The sequence below is a fragment of the Cupressus sempervirens genome, chromosome 3 (assembly GCF_028749045.1).
Source record: "Cupressus sempervirens isolate cs-2001-9-10 chromosome 3, ASM2874904v1, whole genome shotgun sequence".
NCBI classification, from domain to species: Eukaryota; Viridiplantae; Streptophyta; class Pinopsida; order Cupressales; family Cupressaceae; genus Cupressus; species Cupressus sempervirens.
The window spans coordinates 762,664,740-762,678,064 of record NC_143120.1 but is presented as its reverse complement, the minus strand read 5'-3'; positions in this window follow the sequence as shown (position 1 = coordinate 762,678,064).

Here is a 13,325-nt window from a genome sequence, read left to right as displayed (position 1 = left end):
TTCCTGACTTGTCTTAGTAAAGCCTAAAGTGAAGTGAGTCCTATTGACTCTCTTAGTTGGCTCAGAACTGAGATTTAGCCTTCCTGAATATAGGATTTAGCTCATCCTTAGGCTTGTCCCTATCTTTGTTTCTTGGTATCAGGTTTAAATCCACTTGATATGTTCTTTATGATAAATAAATCCAACAAGGTTGTTTCAAAATATTGTGATAGAATCAAGGAGGTTATAAATTGATGCAAGAGCATCCTTGGTTGCATTTTTATCCTACCTATTTTCAATTTTTATCTTGCCACTGAAATTGTGTTTTCTGGTTTTTGGGTATTTTTTGCAAATTGTGTAACTAATTTTCCATAATGAATGAGAGACTACACAATTTAGGGAATGAAGAGGGCTTAGATTTCTATATATTACCCAAGGTGAAAGTTCTATATCCTTATAATTTGGAGATATGGAAATTCTCCTAGAGTATCAATTTTTTGCAGTTATGTGTGACAGTTTTCTGTGCTTGACTTTTAGGTTGGATGCACACTTTTCCTTGTTGAATCAGACTTTGTACACTTAAGGGGTTGGAGAGGACCTAAAATAATACCCATAGTTTGAAGCATGAGTTCTAGTTCAATTTTTAGCTAGGAGATATCACAATTTTGCTTAGCCATCAATTTTTGGACATTTAATTGCTAATGCAAGCTGACTTGTGACTCTTGAAGAATTTAATGTTAGGTTTATTTTCATTTAATATTTGCTAAGAGCTGACTTGTGGCTTCTCTATGTTCCAGAATGATCTATAAGCCATTTTGGCTAGTATAAATAGAGTGTTTAGGCTTAGAGCTAGAACAATTTTTAGAGAGGATTGGAGAGCAGAACTGAAAAGTGTGAATTTGAAGCTAGATCTTAGATCATCAATCTATTTTTATCTAGTCGTAACCTAGAAGGCCTTATAGCTAGGAATGTATGTTGAATAGTTGAAGAATCAATAAAAGTATTTTCTCTTCCTCTTTTGGTTGTTGATTCTATGTTTTATATTTCAGCTGTGTTAACTCTTGGAGGGTGGTTTGGAGACCTAGGTGTACCATTGGCCCTACTTTTCCCTATCTTTCCTTGTGTCAGATGGTATAAGAGCTTGAGGTTCATCCTTGTGGAGATTAGATTGTGTAGAACCCTATTTTAGATATTGGTTGTAGGGTTGCAGATCTGTGAATTTGACCTATAACTTCCAGAGGGTTATGATCTTGTAGGAACCTGATTTGTAAAGATGGTTCATGGTAAAGGAAATGTTGTTAATGCTATATTGGATCAACTAAGACAAATTATAGCTAGATTAGATGTTATGGAGACAACCCAGAGGGGAGGAGCACATCTTGATGACGTAAGTGATGATAAAGTAGTAGCACCAAACCATAATCTAGAACTTGAAGAAGATCAAGATGAGGAAATATTGTTGAGAGTATTGTCTAGGGAACATTCAAAGCCTACTATAGAAGTTGTTCCTTATGATGGAAAATTGGATACCAATGCTATGTTAGATTGGATTTCAGATTTGGAAAAGTTCTTTGAGTATGAAACCACTCCTAATAATAATAAGGTGAAGATTGTAGTTACTAGGTTGAAAGGTCATGCTTCACTGTGGTAGGAGCATTTGCAAACTAATAGACAAAGGAGAGGAAAGGAGAAGATAAAAAATTGGCCAAAAATGGTGAACAAGGTAAAGAACAAATTCCTTCCTACTAATTACCAAGTTAGCTTATTGAGAAATATGCAAAATTTGAGACAAAAGGACATGACTGTGAAAGAGTATATTGAGCAATTCTATAGATTTGACATCATATCTGAACATATGGATGATGATGTTGAGAAAATTGCAAGGTACATAAAGGGATTGAAATTTGGAATTCAATATGAAATAAGTTTTGTGAAGTTGGAAAGTGTGGAAGAAGCATATCAATATGCCTTGAAAGCTAAGGAAATCTTGATGAAGAAGCATGAACAAAGACAAAGAGGTAGATGTGGTAGATTCTAGAGAGGCAGAGATAGATCTTATGGTAAAGTGGTAGATCTAATAACTTTGTGCAAGATAAAGGAAAATTTGAATGGAAGAATGATGACAAAGACAAAATTGAGTGGGAAGGTGGTAGTTCTTACCAAGGAGGTAGTAGATCTTACTGAGGAAGAGGTAATTCTTATCCTAGAGGTGGTTTCTATGGTCATTGTTTAAGATGTGGCAAAGGACATAGATCTTTTGAATGTACATCCTCTAAAAGTGGGCAGAAAATAGAAATGTTGTGATTCAAGGAGACATTGAGATTTCACCAAGTGGACTTGGGGTTGGAAAAAATTTGATGGTGAGAAGAACCTTATGTAATAAGGGAAGTGATGAGGAACCTATCCTTAGAAGAAGTCTTTTCAAGACTAGATCTAAGATGGATGGAAAATGTTGCAAGGTGATCATCGATAGTGGAAGTTCAACAAATTTGGCATTAGAAGGGTTGGTTACAAAGTTGCAGTTGCAGAGGCTGAAACATCCCAAACCTTATAATGTTCTATGGATCAAAGATGAGCATAAGTTATTGGTAAGTGAGAAATATATTGTGAAGTTGAAAATTGGACATTACTTTGATGAAGTTTTGTGTGATATTATGCCCATGGATTGTTGTCATATTTTGTTAAGTGGACCCTGGCAATATGATAGATATGTTGTGCATTATGAAAGATTGAATCAATATACTCTTTGGGTAAATGGAAAGAAACAAATATTGCTACCTTTGATTGAAAGTCCAAATGAGGTTAGTAGTATTGTAATAAAATTTTGCATGGTTAATGGAAAGAAATTTGAAAAGGAAGTAAAGAAGAACCAAGTTTTTTTTTCTATAGTTCCTAGAGGACCGAGTGTTGGTAGTAATGACCAAGTAGTAGAAGTTAGTAATGATAGAGTGACAACAGAGATTGCAGAATTGTTGAATTAGTATAAAGATATTGTTGCTAATGACATTTCTAATGGTTTACCTCTAGTAAGAAGTACAAGTCATTGTATCGATTTGATTCCTGGAGCTAGTTTGCCAAACAAAGCACCATATAGATTGACATCTACAAAGAATGAAGAACTTAATAGAAAAGTGCATGAGTTGTTGCAAAAAGGTTTGATCAGAGAAAGTTTGAGTCCATGTGTTGTACCTACTATTTTAGCACCTAAAAATAATGGAGAATGGAAAATGTATACTAATTCCAGAGCTGTTAACAAAATCACAATGAAGTATAGGTTTCCTATGCTGAGGATGGATGACATAATGGATTGTTTGAGTGAAGCAAAGTATTTTACCAAGATTGATTTGGAGAGTGGCTATCATCAAATCAAAATTAGAGAAGGTGATGAATGGATGACTGCTTTCAAGATAAAAGATGGCTTGTATGAATGGTTGGTTATGCCTTTTGGTTTGTCTAATGCACCTAGTACTTTCATGACGTTGATGAATGAAGTTCTGAAAAGATTTTTGGGTAAGTTTGTGATTGTTTATTTGGATGACATTTTGATATTCAGTAAGACTAAGGAAGTTTGTGATTGTTTATTTGGATGACATTTTGATATTCAGTAAGACTAAGGAAGAACATCTTGAGCATATTAGACAAGTATTACAAAGGTTGAAATAGGAAAAGTTGCTGATTAATTTGAAAAAGTGTTCTTTTATGCAAGAGGAGATTGTGTATTTGGGATTTGTGATTTCAGTTGATGATTTGAAGATGGATCCTGAGAAGGTTAAAGAAATTTTGGAGTGGCCTACACCTGAGAGTGTGGGTGAGGTAAGATCATTTCATGGTTTGGCTAGTTTTTATAGAAAATTTATAAAGAATTTTAGTTCTATTTGTAATGCTATGACTAAGACAATGAAAGGACATAAAAAGGAATTCAAGTGGACACATAGAAATGATAAGAGTTTCGTGACTTTGAAACAAAAGGTTGTTGAATTACCTATATTGGCTTTTCTTGATTTCAATAAAGTAATTCAAGTTGCATGTTGTACAAGTGGTAATGCAATAGGAGCTATATTAAGTCAAGAAGGTAAGACTGTTGCTTTCTTTAGTGAAAAGTTGAAAAATGCTAAAAGGAAGTATTTAGTGTATGATCAAGAATTTTATGCTATTGTCTAAGCATTGAAGAAGTGGAGACATTATTTGATTCCTATGGAGTTTGTGTTGTATACTGATCATAAAGCTTTACAATACTTGTGAAGTCAACATAAATTGAATCAAAGACATGAAGTGGGTTGAGTACTTGCAAAATTTTACATTTGTCACGAAGCACAAGAGTGGAGTTACTAACAGAGTTGCTGATGCATTGAGTAGAAGACATTCTTTGTTGACTAAAATGAAAGTTGAAGTTCTTGGTTTTGATGAAATGAAAGAGTTGTATGATGTTGATCCTAATTTTTATGAGGCATGGAGAGAGTATAGAGCACCAAATATGACAAATCACATAAGTATGATGAGTATTTCATTCAAGAAGGTATGTTGTTCAAAGGTATTCATTTGTGTATTCCTATAAGTTCTATGAGGTTGAATCTAATTAAGAAAAATCATAGTGGTGGTTGGCTGGACAATTTGGAATTGATAAGACCTTGAGTTTGTTGAAAGAGAAGTATTATTGGCCACAAATGTATAAGGATGTTCAGAAATTTGTAAACAGTTGTGGATTTTGTCAAGTTACAAAAGGAGTGAGTCAAAATACTAGTTTGTATAAACCTATTACTATTCTTGAGAAACCTTGGAGTGACATCAGTATGGATTTTGTTCTTGGATTACCTAAGATAGTGAAGGGGTATGATTCTATATTTTTTGTATTGGAAAGATTTTCTAAGATGGCTCTACCATGTAAGAAGACATTAGATGCTAAGCATGTTGCTGAAGTTTTCTTTAAAGAGATTGTGAGATTACATGGATTACCAAGAAGTATTATTTCTAATAGAGACAGTAAGTTTGTTGGTTATTTTTGGAAGACTTTGTAGAAGAAGATGGGTACCAAGTTAAAGTTTAGTTCTATATTCCATCTGCAAATAGATGGATAGATAGAGGTTGTAAATAGAAGCTTGGGTAATTTGCTGAGATGTTTAGTTGGGAATAAGCCAAGTAATTGGGAGATGGTATTGGCACAAGATGAATTTGCATATAATAATTTTGTGAATAGGAGTACAGGGAAGACACCTTTTGAGATTGTTACTAGAATGAAGCCTAAAGGAGTATCAAATTTGAGAGATATTCCTGGTGATGAAAAGAGAAGTGCTATAGGAGAAGAATTTGTTGATTTTATGGAGTCTTTACATAAGGAAGTAAATTTGAGGATAAAACAAAGTAATTAGAAGTATAAGGAGAATGTTGACCAGTCTAAAAAACATCATGATTTTCAAGTTGATGATGAGGTGATGGTTCATCTAAAGAAAGGAAGATTTCCTATTGGAACATATAGTAAGCTACAGATGAAGAAGTTTGGACCTTGTAAGATCTTGAAGAAGTTTGATAGTGGAAATGCTTATGAAATTGAGTTACCTGATAACGTGGATATATCCCCTATATTCAATATTGCTAATTTACACAAGTATGATGAGTTAGATGATGAAGTTATTATATCAGCGGATTATCCTAAGAAGTAGATTGAAGAAGTTGAATAGATATTGTGACATAGGCAAGGGAAGAATAACTAGGGCCAAAGGCTCACCCAGCTATGCAAACCACCCTACAAGAGTTAACAAAACATAAGAAAATACAAAGAATAGAAACCAAAGGAGGAGGAAGAGAGAAATACTTTTATTTATTCATCAAAACATCTTCATACATGCCTAGCTCTAAGGCCTTCTGGGTTATGGCCTATTACAAATACATACACATTCAAAGATCTAACTACAAATTTGCAATTTTAGTTTTGCTCTCTAGAATTCCTATTTCCCCAAAAACTTGCCTAACTCTAAGCCTAAACACTCTATATATACTTATCAAAATGGCTTATAGATTATTCTAGAAAATTACATAAGAGGAAGGCATACCCAACAATAGTCTGGACACATCCCAAGAAAAGATCTTAACATAAATGTTGCAGTCAAAATAAATTCTACAAGTCAGCTCACAGAAATCACATCCAAGTGCTAACACTCAGTATACACTAGGTAAGTTGGCACATGAAGAGTCACTCAAAATACATTGGGTAACTTAGCCCATGAAGAAATTGCTACTATAACTCGACACATGAAGGAATTGCTATAATAACTTAGCACATGAAGGAATTGCTAGGCACATGAAGGAATTTCTAGGCACATGAAGGATTTGCTAGGCAACAACTTGCAGAATGAAAAAAAATGAGCAAGATAACAAGGAAACCTAGGATGCTCCTGCATCAAACAACCGAGGTTGAAAGAAATGATTCTCTTGAATCATTGAGATGCCCCAACCTGAGCTAAATCCAACTCAAATTGAGAAATCCATGAAGTATCTTCAATAGGTCTATTCTTCCACTTCACCAAATATTCATAGTAATCTTTTCCTCTTGTGCTCTTACCAAATCTCTAATCCAATATCTATTCAACTTCTTCAATCTACTTCTTAGGATAATCATCTTATATAATAACTTCATCCTTTGACTCATGATACTTATACAAATCAGCAATATTGAATATATGAGATATACCCATGTCATCAGATAAATCAACTTCATAAACATTACCACTGTCAAACTTCTTCAAGATCTTACAAGGTCCAAATTTCTTCATCTTCAACTTATGGTATGTTCCAATTGAGAATCTTCCTTTCTTTAGATGAACCATCACCAACTTGAAAATCATGGTGTCTTCTAGACTGATCAACATTCTCCTTATACTTCTGATTACTTTGTTCTATCCTCAACTTCACTTCCTTATGCAAAGACTCCATAAAATCAACAAATTAATGATTCTCTTTTCTTCACCAACAACATCTCTCAAATCTGATATACCTCTAAGATGCATGCCAGTAATAATCTCAAAAGGTGTCTTCCCTGTACTCCTATTCACATAATTGTTATATGAAAATTCAGCTTGTGCCAATACCACCTCCCAATTACTTGGCTTATTCCTAACTAAACATCTCAGCAAATTACCCAAGCTTCTATTCACCACCTCTGTCTATCCATCTGTTTATGGATGGAATGCAAAACTAAACTTTAGCTCAGTACCCATCTTCTTCAATAAAGTCTTCCAAAAATAACCAACAAACTTATTGTCTCTGTCAGAAATAATGCTTCTTGGTAATCCATGCAATCTCACAATCTCTTTAAAGAAAATTTCAACAACATGCTCAGCATCTAATGTCTTCTTACATCGTATGAAATGAGCCATCTTAGAAAATCTATCCACTATAACAAATATGGAATCATACCCTTTTACCATCTTAGGCAATCCAAGAACAAAATCCATACTGATGTTAGTCCAAGGTTTCTCAAGAATAGTAATAGGTGTATAGAAACCAGTATTTTGACTCACCACTTTTGTAACTTGACAAACTCCACAACTCTTTACAAATTTCTAAACATCCTTATACATTTGTGGCCAATAATACTTCTCTTTTAGCAAACTCAATTTCTTATCAATTACAAAATGTCCAACTAATCCACCACTATGCTTTTCCTTAATCAGATTCAACCTCATAGAACTTCCAGGAATACACAACTAAATGCCTTTGAAAAACATACCTTCTTGAATGAAATACTCATCATACTTACTTATGTGTTCAGTCAGATTTGGTGCTCCACACTCTCTCTATGTCTCAAAAAAATTAGGATCAACATCATACAACTCTTTCATTTCATCAAAACCAAAAATTTCAACTCTCATTTTAGTCAACAAAGAATGTCTTCTACTCAATGCATCAACAACTCTGTTAGTAACTCCACTCTTATGCTTGATCACAAATATAAAACTCTACAAGTACTCAACCCACTTCATATGTCTTTGATTCAAATTATCTTGACTTCCCAAGTATTGTAAAGCTTTATGATCAATGTTTAGTACAAATTTTTTAGGAATCAATAACGTCTCCACTTCTTCAATGCTTGGACAATAGCATAAAATTATTGATCATACATAAAATATTTCCTTTTAGCATCATTCAACTTTTCACTAATGAAAGCAACGAGCTTACCTTCTTGACTTAATATAGTTCCTATTGCATTACCACTTGCATCACATTCAACTTGAAATACTTTGTTGAAATTAGGTAAAGCCAATACAGATAATTCATCAACCTTTTGTTTCAAATTCTCAAAAATCTTATCATCTCCATGTGTCCACTTGAAGTCCTTTTTATCTCCCCTCATTGTCTCAGTCATAGCATTACAAACAAAACTGAGATTCTTTATAAACTTTCTATAAAAACTAGCCAAACCATGAAATGATCTTACCTCACTTACATTCTCAGGTATAAGCCATTCCAAAATTAATTTAACTTTCTTAGGATCCATTTTCAAACCATCAATTGAAATCACAAATCCTAAATACACAATTTCCTCTTGCATGAAAGAACACTTTTTCAGAATAATTAGCAACTTTTCCTCTTTCAACCTCTATAATACTTGTCTAATATGCTCAAGATGTTCTTCCTTAGTCTTCTTAAATATCAGAATATCATCCAAATATACAATCAAAAACTTACCTAAGAATCTTTTCAGAACTTCATTCATCAACCTCATGAAAGTACTAGGTGCATTAGTCAAACCAAAAGGCATAACCAACCATTCATACAAGCCATCTCTTGTATTGAAAGTAGTCTTTCATTCATCACCTTCTCTAATTTTGATTTGATGATAGCCACTCTTGAAATTAATCTTGGTAAAATACTTTGCTCCACTCAAACAATCCATTATGTCATCCATCCTCGACATAGGAAACCTATATTTCACTGTAATCTTATTAATAACTCTAGAATTAGTACACATTCTCCATTCTCTAGCCTTTTTAGGTGCTAATACAGTAGGTACAACACATGGACTCAAGCTTTCTCTGATCAAACCTTTCTGCAACAACTCATGCACTTGTTTGTTAAGTTCTTCATTCTCTATAGGTGTAAATCTATATGGTGCTTTGTTTGGCAAACTAGCTCTAGGAATTAGATACATACAATGACTTATACTTCTTACTAGAAGTAAACCATCAAGAATATCATTAGCAACAATATCTTTGTACTCATTAAGCAATTTTGCAATTTCTATTGTCACTTTGTCATTACCAACTTTTGCTACTCGGTCATTACTACCAACACTCGTTCCTCTAGCAACTATGGAAAAATAGACTTGATTCTTTTTCATTTCCTTTTCAAATTGCTTTCCATTAACCATGCAAATTTTTATTGCAGTACAATTGACCTCATCTTGACTTTCAATCAAAGGCAACAATGTTTGTTTCTTCCCATTTACCCAAAGACTATATTCATTGAATCTTCCATCATGTACATCATATCTATTATATTTCCAAGGTCTACCCAAAAAAATATGACAACAATCCATGGGCATAATATCACATAAAACTTCATCAAATTAATGTCCAATTTTGAACTTCACAAGGTATTGCTCACTTACTAGTATCTTATGCTCATCTTTGATCCATGAAACATGATAAGGTTTGGGATGTTTCAGCCTCTACAACTGTAGCTTGGTAACCAGCTCTTTTGATGCTAGATTTGTAGAACTTCCACTATCAATGATCACTTTGCAGCATTTTCCAACCATCTTACATCTTGTCTTGAAAAGACTTCTCATTAAAACAGGTTCCTTGTCACTTCCCTTATTACATAAGGTTCTTCTCACCATTATATTTTCTCCAACCTCAGGTCCACTTGGTGAAGCCTCATCATCTTCTTGAATCACAATTTTTTTTTTTACCTTGCCCACTTTCAGAGGATCTACATTCAAAAGATCTATGTCCCTCTTTACCACATCTAAAACAATTATCATGAAATCCACCTCTAGAATAAGAATTACCTTTTCCTTGGTAAGAATTATCACTTTTCCATTCAAGCTTGTCTTTGTCATCGTTCTTCTAGTTAGATTTTCCTTTATCCTACATAAAATTGTTAGATCTACCACCTTCACCATAAAATCTACTTTTGCCTCTCTGGAATCTACCACCTCTACCTCTTTGTCTTTGTTCATGCTTCTTTGTCAAGATCTCCTCAACTTTCAAGGCATATTGATATGCTTCTTCTACACTTTCCAACTTCAAAAAACTTATTTCATCTTGTATTTTAGATCTCAATCCATTAATGTACCTTGCAATTTTCTCAACATCATCATCCATATGTCCAGATCTAATGTCCAATCTATAGAATTCATCAGTATATTCTTTCACAATCATGTCCTTTTGTTTCAAATTTTGCATCTTTCTCAACAAGCTAACTTGGCAATTAGCAGGGAGGAATTTTTTCTTTACCTTGTTCACCATCTTTGGCCAAGTTCTAATCTTCTCCTTTCGTCTCATTTGTCTATCAGTTTGCAAGTGCTCCCACCATAGTGATGCATGACCTTTCAACCTAGTGATTACAATCTTCACCTTTCTATTAGCAGGAGTGTTTTCATACTAAAAAAACTTCTCCATATCAAAGATCCAATCCAACACAACATTGGTATCCAATTTTCCATCATAAGAAACAACTTCTACAATAGGCTTTGAATTTTCCCTAGACAACACTTGCAAAAATCTTTCCTCATCTTGATCTTCTTCAGTTTTTGGATTATGGTTTGGTGTTATTGCTTCATCATCACTTACATCATCAAGATGTGGTCCTCTCCTCTGAGTTGTCTCCATAGCATCTAATCTAGTTGTAATTTGTCTCAACTAATCTAATATAACATTATCAACATTATTTCCTCTACCAAAAACCATCCTTACAAATTAGGTTCCTACAAGATCGTAACCCTCTATAAGTTATAGGTCAAATCCACAGATCTAAAATCCTACAACCAAATTCAAATAAGGGTTCTACATGATCCAATCTCCAAAAGGATGAACCTCAAGCTCTGATACCAATTGATGCAAGCAAAGGATGAACAGCTAAGGCCAAAGGCTCACCTAGCTATCCAAACCACCCTACAAGAGTTAACACAATAGAAGCAAACACAAGGAACAACAACCAAAGGAGGAGGAAGAGAGAAATACTTTTATTTATTCATCAAAACATCTTCATACATGCCCAAGTATAAGGCCTTCTAGGTTATGGCCAATTACAAATACATTCACATTCAAAGATCCAACTACAAATTTGCACTTTCAATTCTGCTCTCCAAAATTCCTCATTCTCCAAAAACTTGCGTAACTCTAAGCCTAAACACTCTATATATACTTTCCAAAATAGCAAAAAAATTATTATAGAACATTACATAAGAGGAAGGTTGACCCAACAAAGGTTTGGACACATCCCAAGAAAAGATCTTAACATAAATGTCATGATCAAAATAAATCTTGCAAGTTGGCTTGCAGAAATTATGTCTAAATCCTAACACTCGACATACACTGGGTAACTTGGCACATGAAGAGTCATTTAGCATACATTGGGTAACTCAACACATGAAGTAATTGCTATAGTAACTCGACATATGAAGGAATGGCTAGGAACATGAAGGATTTTCTAGGCACCAACTTATAGAATGAACAAAAATGAGCAAGAGAACAAGGCAACCTAGGATTCTCCTACATCATATTGGATTAGAGAATTGGTAAGAGCACAAGAGGAAAGGATTATTGTGAATATCTAGTAAAGTGGAAGAACAAACCTATGGAAGTTGCTTCATGGATTTCTCAATTTGAGTTGGATTCAGGTCAAGTCATGACATCTCAATGGTTCAAGAGAATTATTTTTTCCAGCACTGGTTATCTAATGTAGTAGCATCCTAGGTTGCACTATTATCCTATGTGTTTTTAGTTTTTATCTTGCCGTTAAAATTGTATTTTGTTGAAACTTTTTTTTCTGGTTTCTTGGTTCCTGTTGTAGACCATGTACCTAATTTTACATAATGAATGAGAGGCTAAAAACTTCAAGGATTGAAGAGGGCCTAGATTATTATCTATGGTCCAAGGCATAAGTTCTAATTCCTTATAAGTTGGGATATATGGAAATTCTCTCAGAGTACTGATTTATGCTAGTTTTGCGTGACAATTTTTTGTGCTTACTTTTAGGTTGGATGCACACTTTTCCTTGGAAAATTAGCCTTTGCATGCTTAAGGGGTTGTATAGTACCTATACTACCCATACTTCAAAGTGTGAGTTCTAATTCAATAAGAGCTAGGAGATATCACAATTTTGCTTGGACATCAATTTTTGGACATTTAATTGTTGATGTAGGCTGACTTGTGGCTCTTCAAGAATTTAATGTTAGGTTTATTTTCATTTAATATTTTTTGAGAGTTGACTTGTGGCTTCTCTATGTTCTAGAATGATATGTAAGCTATTTTGGCTAGCATAAATAGAGTGTTTAGGCTTAGAGCTAGGATAGTTTTTAGAGAGGATTGGAGAGTAGAACTAAAAAGTGTGAATTTGAATCTAGATCTTAGATCATGAATGTATTTTTATCTAGCTATAACCTAGAAGGCCTTATAGCTGGGCATGCATGTTGTATATTTGAAGAATCAATAAAAGTTTTTTCTCTTCCTCCTTTGGTTGTTGATTCAATGTGTTAGATTTCTGCTGTATTAACTCTTGCAGGGTGGTTCAAAGAGTTGGGTGTGCCATTGGTCCTAGTTTTCCCTATCCTTCCTTGCATCATGAATGCTTTTAGAGGAGCTAGAGGAGACATATCTAATGAGACTGTGATAAGAAAGGTATATTGAGGACTTCAATTTCTATCTATGCAGTTAGAGTATCTACAATTCAAGAATTGAGGTGTACACCTGGTAATGATATGACCTTGGATAGTCTGATTGGTAGACTCACTACATTTGAACTATAAAATTTTGATAACTATACACCTTCTAATACTGAGTGTTCTTTCAATTCTCAAGTAACCCTTGATGGATCAAAAGAAAGAAAAATAATAAGCACGTGGGCAATGATAGTGAATTAGATGATGATCTTGATGATCTTGAAGCAATATTAGCAAGAAGGATACCAAGAGGAAAAGAAAAATAAAAAGGTAAACTTCCTATTATCTAGTTTTCATGTAATAATTCATCATATTACTACAAGATATCCTGATAGATATGATAAGGAAGTAAGGAAAGAAAAAAAGTACTTAGGAAGAAGGGACAGCAGAGACAACCAAGGTAACAAAGACAATAATGGAAAAGGTAAGAAGTATTATTACACTGCTGAAGAAGATGGTTATGATA